The sequence below is a fragment of the Galeopterus variegatus genome, unplaced genomic scaffold (assembly GCF_000696425.1).
Source record: "Galeopterus variegatus unplaced genomic scaffold, G_variegatus-3.0.2 Scaffold7894, whole genome shotgun sequence".
Taxonomy (NCBI): domain Eukaryota; kingdom Metazoa; phylum Chordata; class Mammalia; order Dermoptera; family Cynocephalidae; genus Galeopterus; species Galeopterus variegatus.
The window spans coordinates 87,475-95,130 of record NW_007734005.1 but is presented as its reverse complement, the minus strand read 5'-3'; the positions used below and the strand labels follow the sequence as shown (position 1 = coordinate 95,130).

Below are 7,656 nucleotides of genomic sequence, written 5' to 3'. Positions count from 1 at the left end.
GGGAGAGTCTCCCTACTTTGAGCAGTCACCTCCTAAACTGGATTGATCCATCTGAGCACAATACTCTTGTCCGTCTAAAAGTGCTAAATTGAACTTAGAGAAAACCATGTTAAGTAAAATAAGCCAGGCACAGAAAGAAAAAGACTGCATTTCCTCACTTATAAGTGGGAGCTGAAAAAACCAACCAAATAAATTTTTAAAAAAGAAAGAAAGAAAGATAACAACAATCATAGTAATGCACTGAACTTTCAAAAGGAGAGAATAGAACTGAGGTTACCAGAGTTGGGAAAGGAGTTAGGGGTAAGGGGTTAGCAAGAAATTGGTAAAAGCCACAAAAAATGATTACATTGTATAATGTTGAATATACTAATTATCCTGATTTGAGCATCACATATTGCACACAGGCATTGATATTCAACACTGTAGCCCACAGATATGTACAATCAATTACGCTTCAATAAAAAATAAAATAAAATAAAAATAATAAAGAAATAGAGCCAGAAAAAGTAAAACAAAATAAAAATGCTAATTTTTAATCTTCAGGCCAGTGATTTCAAACCACAATCTTTATGAAGAGACTTCATAATGATTTATGAGGAGACTCCTCCAGGGCTGCCATGTGACTGAGGAAGTCCCCCCCCAAAACAGCTCTGTTTCTGCTTTACATGTAGGTTTCCCAAGGAAGATTGTTGAATAGAAGGGTCCCTGACTACAAAAATGTTCTAGGCAATCATTTATAAATCTTCCGCTTTTTACTCCTTATGACCGTGATTTGGAACAAATTAGTTGAAGCTTCTGTATTAAACAAACTAGACTAAGTAAAACTACAAAAAAAAAACCAACCCCCAAATCTCAGTGGCTTACCACAATAATCGTTTATTTCTTACTCATACCAATGTATATGACCAACACAGATTGGCGGAGAGTTCTGCTCTGCTAGACACCCAGGGACCCAGACTGACACGCTGGCATACCCATCCAGGCCCTCCATGCCATCATGGCAGGACAAGAGAGGGACTGAAGGTCCTGCAATTTGGCAATTCAGAATCTACAGCCTACAGCCCAGAAGTGACAAATGGTACATTTGCTCACAGCCCGCTGGCCCAGACAGTCACGTGGGTCCATCTAAATGAAAAAAATTGGGAAGTACAGGTGCCCCGGAGAAGAACAAGATATTTGTCAACCCTGGTAATGTCCACCAGAGCTTCTCTCTTTCTCCCCTCACCCCAGTATCCTGACTTTCAACTCTCTTCCAACCTTCCTGTGATTTTTATAACATCTTGGACTCTTTTCCAGAATTTTTGTCATCAGCAACTGTGTCCAAGCCCTTGCCTTCTTCCAGTGTACCTCCACACAAGTCATACACACACACACACACACACACACAATGGGAAATAGGAGTATGACAATTAGTTGACAATACTCATAGACATTAGGTACAGAAACAAAAGCCAACGAGAAGTACAAGCATTCTGATTGCCTAGGAATTATTAAAGTGGCTTGTATGAACCGGTGTCAGGGATCTCTGGGCCCCTCACTTGTGCTCTGTGTGTGTGAACATTATTCATAATCATTTCACAACATCCTCTGGTCATGCTCAGTGCCCCACACTTGTGTATATTGCAGCTCACAAACAGCATTGGTCTACTTGTGGTTAGAAATGCGTGTGTGTGTGTGTGTGTGTGTGTGTGTGTGTTGGGGGAAGGGGATTGGCAGGATCATCCCTAACCCAGTGCAGAAATGGCCAATTCAATGGAAATAACCTGGCAGAATTTTGAAATTTACAATACTCATTACTGGCAGAGATGCAAGGAGGCAGGCATGAGAGTGAACTTCGGTGTGGCATTTCTGAGGTACAATTTGGCAAAAGTAATCAGAAGATGTTAAACTGTGTATATACTTTGTTCCAGTATTTCCATTTATATTTTTTTCCCTAGGGGTAAACACAAAGATTTAGTTGTAAATTTGTTGAGTATAGCATTATTTACATAGGCTTGAAACATCTTAGGTTCTCAACAATAGGGAATTAATTGAATAAATCACTTTATGTTATTGGACACTGCCCAACAATTAAAATTACATTGTGGATTTCAGGCTGAGCAGAAGGGAGATAATGCCAGGATAATGGTGAGGTTGGAGAGCAGTGGGTAGACTGGGGAGAGATTTATATTTGAGAAGTAGAATCATCGGGACTTGATGACTGACTAGTGATGAGGATGATGCTAAGTTTTCCTTGTAATTGGAAATTCCAGGAGAGGCTGGTTTAACCAAGGATATTCATTCAACCCAAAGGCACTGAAAGTTGCCATGTGCTGTGTCCTGGGCTTGGGGTCAGCAGTTTGGCAGTGAAAACAGAGATGGCCTATATGCACTCCCATACACACTCCCATACATTAGGTCCACAATTATTTAATGGGTGGTGAGTGTTCCCAAAGCTCAGGGGCTCCAGAAAGGCAATGACATGCCTGCTACGTAATGGCTCTCAGTAAATGTTGCTGAAGAAAAGCCAGCCTGAGCTTGTCCCTGAGGGGAAGGCACTAGCTAGTGGAGAGAGAAGAGCTCTAAGCAAGGGAAGGCAGCAGGAGAGAAGAAGGATCTTCTAGCATCTGAAAGAAACCTGTGGTGGTAAGGATGAGAAAGCTGTGCACATAAGGAACAAAGGTGACAGCTTGGGACTGGAAGTGTCTGTGGCCAGCCCCAGTGGAAGGCCCACAGAGGCTGGGTATACTGGTCTAACACTGAGGAAAGACCTGGGCCAGACACAGACTGGGGACTCATCAGCTTATGGAAGACCCACAGACCTGCATGGCTGCCACTGCCCCGCTAGTGCCAGTGACTACCTGTAGCCTGCCACCTCCACCACCCAGGACTCCCAGCCATCTCCTTTAGCCCTGCTTGCTGCAACAGGCAGCAAAATTAGTCCCCCAGCTGTTGATGCTGCTGGGACGTCTCCTGTTCCCCCCCCCCCCCCCCCCCCGCAAGCCTATATCACGGAAACTTGTCCCCATCAAATCTGCCTCTCTCCCTCTCAGTCCCTGAAAGAATAGCTTTGGAATCTTGTCCTCCAAAGGAAATATATTTCATATTCAGGGGTCACATTGAGTGCCTCCTATCCTGCCTGGAAGGCAACTAGTGTTCACTATCCAGAATCCCACCAAATCAACAAAGGCACCTGATCAAATATCAATATCCAGTACCAGGCGGTCCCTCAGATTTAGGCAAGCAGTTCCCAGACCATCCAAGTGCAGCCCAATCTCACCAACCAGATCCAGATCACCCCTGGCATCGACCAAGCCATCACCACCTCCTCAACATCCAGTCACAAGCCTGTCCCCATCAAGCAAGCTCCCATCCAGCATGCAGCCCAATCTCACCAACCAGATCCAGATCACCCCTGGCATCGACCAAGCCATCACCACCCCCTCAACATCCAGTCACAAGCCTGTCCCCATCAAGGAAGCTCCCATCCAGCGGTCAGTAAGACCACCACCCCCCGTACAGAGTGGGGCCAAAGTGGTGAAGCTGACAGGTAGGGGCAGCAACATGACGCTCACTCTGCCCATCAACAGCCCGGTGAACACCAGCGACACCAGGCCCCCACTCAGCTCCTCACTGAGAGCCACCCCCCCGAACCCGCTAAGACTAACGGGAAAGTGAGGAAGAAGAGCCTGCCTGCCTCCCAGCCCCCCGCAGCTGTGGCTGAGCAGGTGGAGATGGTGCTGATTGAGACCCCTGAGGACAACATCATCTAGGCAGGAAACAACCTGCTCATTGTTCAGAGCCCTGGCGTGGACCAGCCAGCTGTGGTCCAGCAAGTTCAGGTGCTGCCCCCCGAGGCTGAGCAGCAGCGGGTGGTGCAGATCCACCGCCCACCCCCGCAGGCTCTGCAGGTGGTGCAGGTGGCAGCCGCCACCCTCCCCACTGCCCCCCAGAAACCCTTCCAGAACTTTCGGACCCAGGCAGCTGAAACAATGCCTACTCAGGTCTACATCCACACATCTTCCAGTGAGATGCAGACTGTCCTTGTCCAGGACAGCTGCCCTGCAACAACTGCGACCACCTCCACCACCACCCAGAGCTGCCCCGTGTCCCATGCTCCTCACCTGAGCGGGACCAGCAAAAAGCACTGGCCGCAATTCTCTGAAAAGAGCATCCCCTGCCAAAGATTGTCCTTGCCGGGAGCATCATCAGCCTGAACGCAGTCCAGCTGGTGGCAGCTGCCCAGGCGACGCAGACCATCAACATCAATGGTGTACAGATCCAGGGCGTGCCCGTCACCATCACAGACACTGGCGGGCAGCAGCAACTGACGGTGCAGGATATTTCTGGGAACAACCTGACCATCAGTGGGCTGAGCCCCACCCAGATCCAGCTGCAGATGGGAGCAGACTCTGGCCAGAGAGACCCAACCCAGGGAGAGATGGCATCGCATGACTCGCAAAAGTGTCCCAACTGCAAGGACAGGGAGAAGAGGTCAGGAGAGCAGGGCCAGAAGAAGCACGTGCGCCACATCCCTGACTGCGGCAAGACTTTCCGCAAGACGTCCTTGCTGCGGAAGCACGTGCGCCTGTCTGCAACTGCTCTTTGTCTACAGGAAGAGGGTCAGGCAGAGGGACGAGCTCCTGCAGCACACTTGCACCCACACAGGAGACAAACGCTTCAAGTTGCCCAGTGTCAGAAGTGCTTCATGACGAGTGACCACCTCACCAAGCATTACAAGACCCACCTGGTCAAGAAGAACTTGTAAGGCCAACTGAGGCAGAAGGCCCTGAAGATGCATCACTGTCTGTGCCATGCCTGGGACCACAGCAGAAAGGAGTCTCCGGGCCCCATCCTGTCTTGCGACTGTTGTCCCCATGGGGAGGGGCACTTCTCCTGTACTCTTCTCCTTCTGAAGCCCCTTGGCTCCCCCCCCAGCCCTTCCTTTCTCACCACGAGCTCCGGGTCTTCCCATACCGTGGACACTGGCCATGCCCAATGAATGAGAGGTTCTAAACCAGGATGCGTGGGAAGACTTGTTTCCAAAGGAAAACATGCATTTCACTCCATCAAGGAGCAAAGTGAGCCCCCCCATCCCACCCCGAACACTGCTGGAGTCGCATAGTGCCATGCACCCTCTCTCCTGCGCCTGGCCCTGTGGGCCACTGTAGATGCCCCAGGGCCCTGCACACAGGGCTCCCACTGGCACCCACCTCTGGAAGGGCAGTAGGCTGCCCCCACTCCACGTGCCCCAGCCCTCCAGACTCCTCCAGCACATTCCAACTTTCTGTTTAAAAGGTAATGATTGATACCCACAGACTCCTTGTGATCCCCCTCTATTTTATGGAGAATGTTGCCTTATGCTGTCTAGGGTAGACAATGAACACTGTGTACTGTGTGTGCTCTAAATAGGTTTTATTTAATTGCTCCCTTCTTCCTTTCCATGTTACTCACCTTCCCCATGCCTGCTTTCGGTTCAGGGATTCGGGGGGCAATGATGAGCGTATGAATTTTTCTCTCACTCTAGCAACTCTCTTTTCTAAATGCCACAGCATTTCAACTCATATCTGGCTTCAGATAAAAACACCTTCACGTCCTGAACCTCTTCCCTCTCCCTGTCATCTCACCACACCCCTCTCCCCCCGGCCCAAGCGCTACTTGCGTACAGTGTATATTGTATGAGAGATTGTTGTGTCTACTATGTGTTTAAGAAAAACAAATGGCATGTTATTTTTGAGGCTTTCAAATTAAGCAAAGATCCAACTTTAAAAAGAATCACATTGTGGAAATATATTGACTGCAGAACTTTGCATAAGTTATTATTTTATGTTCCTATTTTGAAAACAACTACACATGCGTGTAGGGACACAGACACATACGTCTTTACCTTTGCATGGGAGTCAACTGTGGATTGATTTTTATCTTCTTATTTTACTTGACCTAAATTGCTTTCTAGCTGAGATACAAGTACTACTGTAAAAATGTTATTTTGAAAATATTTGAAATGTTGCATTTTGAAGGAGGCCGTTGGTGCTAAAGAGCCCTTATAAAAGAATCTGACCCTTCTGTGCACTTCCCCCGCACTCAACACAAAAGAGACAATACTTCCAAGTGACTACCAAGTCAGCTGTTCTGCTGATTGTCAACAGCAGTCACTGAGTTCAAGGCTTGTCTTTTTTATTGGCACTAGAGGGACTGAAGAAAGAGGAAATGCATTTAGGAAGGAATGTACCTGGATGACAGTTATGGACAGTGATACTCTAAAAGGTGTATTGGACACATCTGGCAAACACTTGGCTAAAGCTCTCCATTCTTCTAAATTGTATTCACCTAGCAAACATCCTCACGCTTGATCATTTATACCTATGGCTTCTTGCTTTCATTAATCTTATTCTTTGATTATTTGGACATGAAAACCCACAAAAGCCTCCCTCAGTACCTTGAATTTGGACCCTTTCTCTCTGAAACATGATTCCATACTAGCTCCATGTTTCGAAGCACCATGAACCATGTGTAAAAGGCTTTCTCCAGCCCACCTGCCCCATCCTTCAGAATCCATATCACAATAAATGTGATGTATTATTCTTAAACAATCAGAATAAATTCTCATCTCTTTGTATATTCCCACCCCCAATCAGGGAATGGGGCCAGACACAAAATCAAAGTTGTTTATATAAACACGTAACTCATGATATCCTTTGAAAACTGTGAATCTGACATTGGGAATTTGGTACTGAAGACTTAAAAAGCCAGAGGAAGGGCCGGCCCGGTGGCGCACTGGAGAGTGCGCCGCTTGGGAGCGCGGCGGCGGCGCTCCCGCCAAGGGGTCGGATCCCATGTGGAGACCGGTTCCCGGCAACCGCCTGAGCGCGGTGCGGGCGCGACACCGAGGGTTGCGATCCCGTTGTCGGTTCCCGGTACGGGCGTGACACCGAGGGGTGCGATCCCGCTACCGGGCAGGAAAAAAGACCAAAAAAAAAAAAAGCCAGAGGAAGGGCCGGCCGGGTGGCGCGCTGGAGAGTGCGCCGCTTGGGAGCGCGGCGGCGGCGCTCCCGCCAAGGGGTCGGATCCCATGTGGAGACCGGTTCCCGGCAACCGCCTGAGCGCGGTGCGGGCGCGACACCGAGGGTTGCGATCCCGTTGTCGGTTCCCGGTACGGGCGTGACACCGAGGGGTGCGATCCCGTTACCGGTCAGTAAAAAAGACCAAAAAAAAAAAAAAAGCCAGAGGAACATCATTAAACAAAACTCCTGGCAGTGGCTTGTTTTTCCTTATCTGGAGTCAAACAATTTTAAAGGTTTTGAAATACTTTACATGTTTTTCCAACATTTGTCCCAGGTATTTGGCTAATATGTATCTAAATAAAATTCTATGCAAACAAGCTCTTTTGTTTTGATGTTGCAATCCTTGAATATTTTCACAAAAAGTTATTCTTATTAAAACTGTGCTAAAAGTGCTGATGAGCATTATGTGTGTGGCAGGTGTAAATGGAGACAATAGAGGCTAGCTCATTGAATGGAAACAAATGCCCCCCTTTCCTTCAGATCAGCCTTTGTTTTTATGGCTCGTGCTCTTCAGACTCCTGTTTCCTTTGGTGATGGCATTGCATTCCTGCCTGTTGGGGCAATTTGTCTGCTGCCATATCAGAGTCCACGAGCATTCTCTGTTGGTCGAAAA

The 7,656-nt window shown here is 48.1% G+C and overlaps 1 pseudogene; it reads left to right on the top strand.

The window, feature by feature from the left end:
• Positions 1–2,784: 2,784 nt before the first annotated feature.
• On the top strand, positions 2,785–4,747 carry LOC103607954 (annotated as a pseudogene).
• The last annotated feature ends 2,909 nt before the right edge of the window (positions 4,748–7,656 follow it).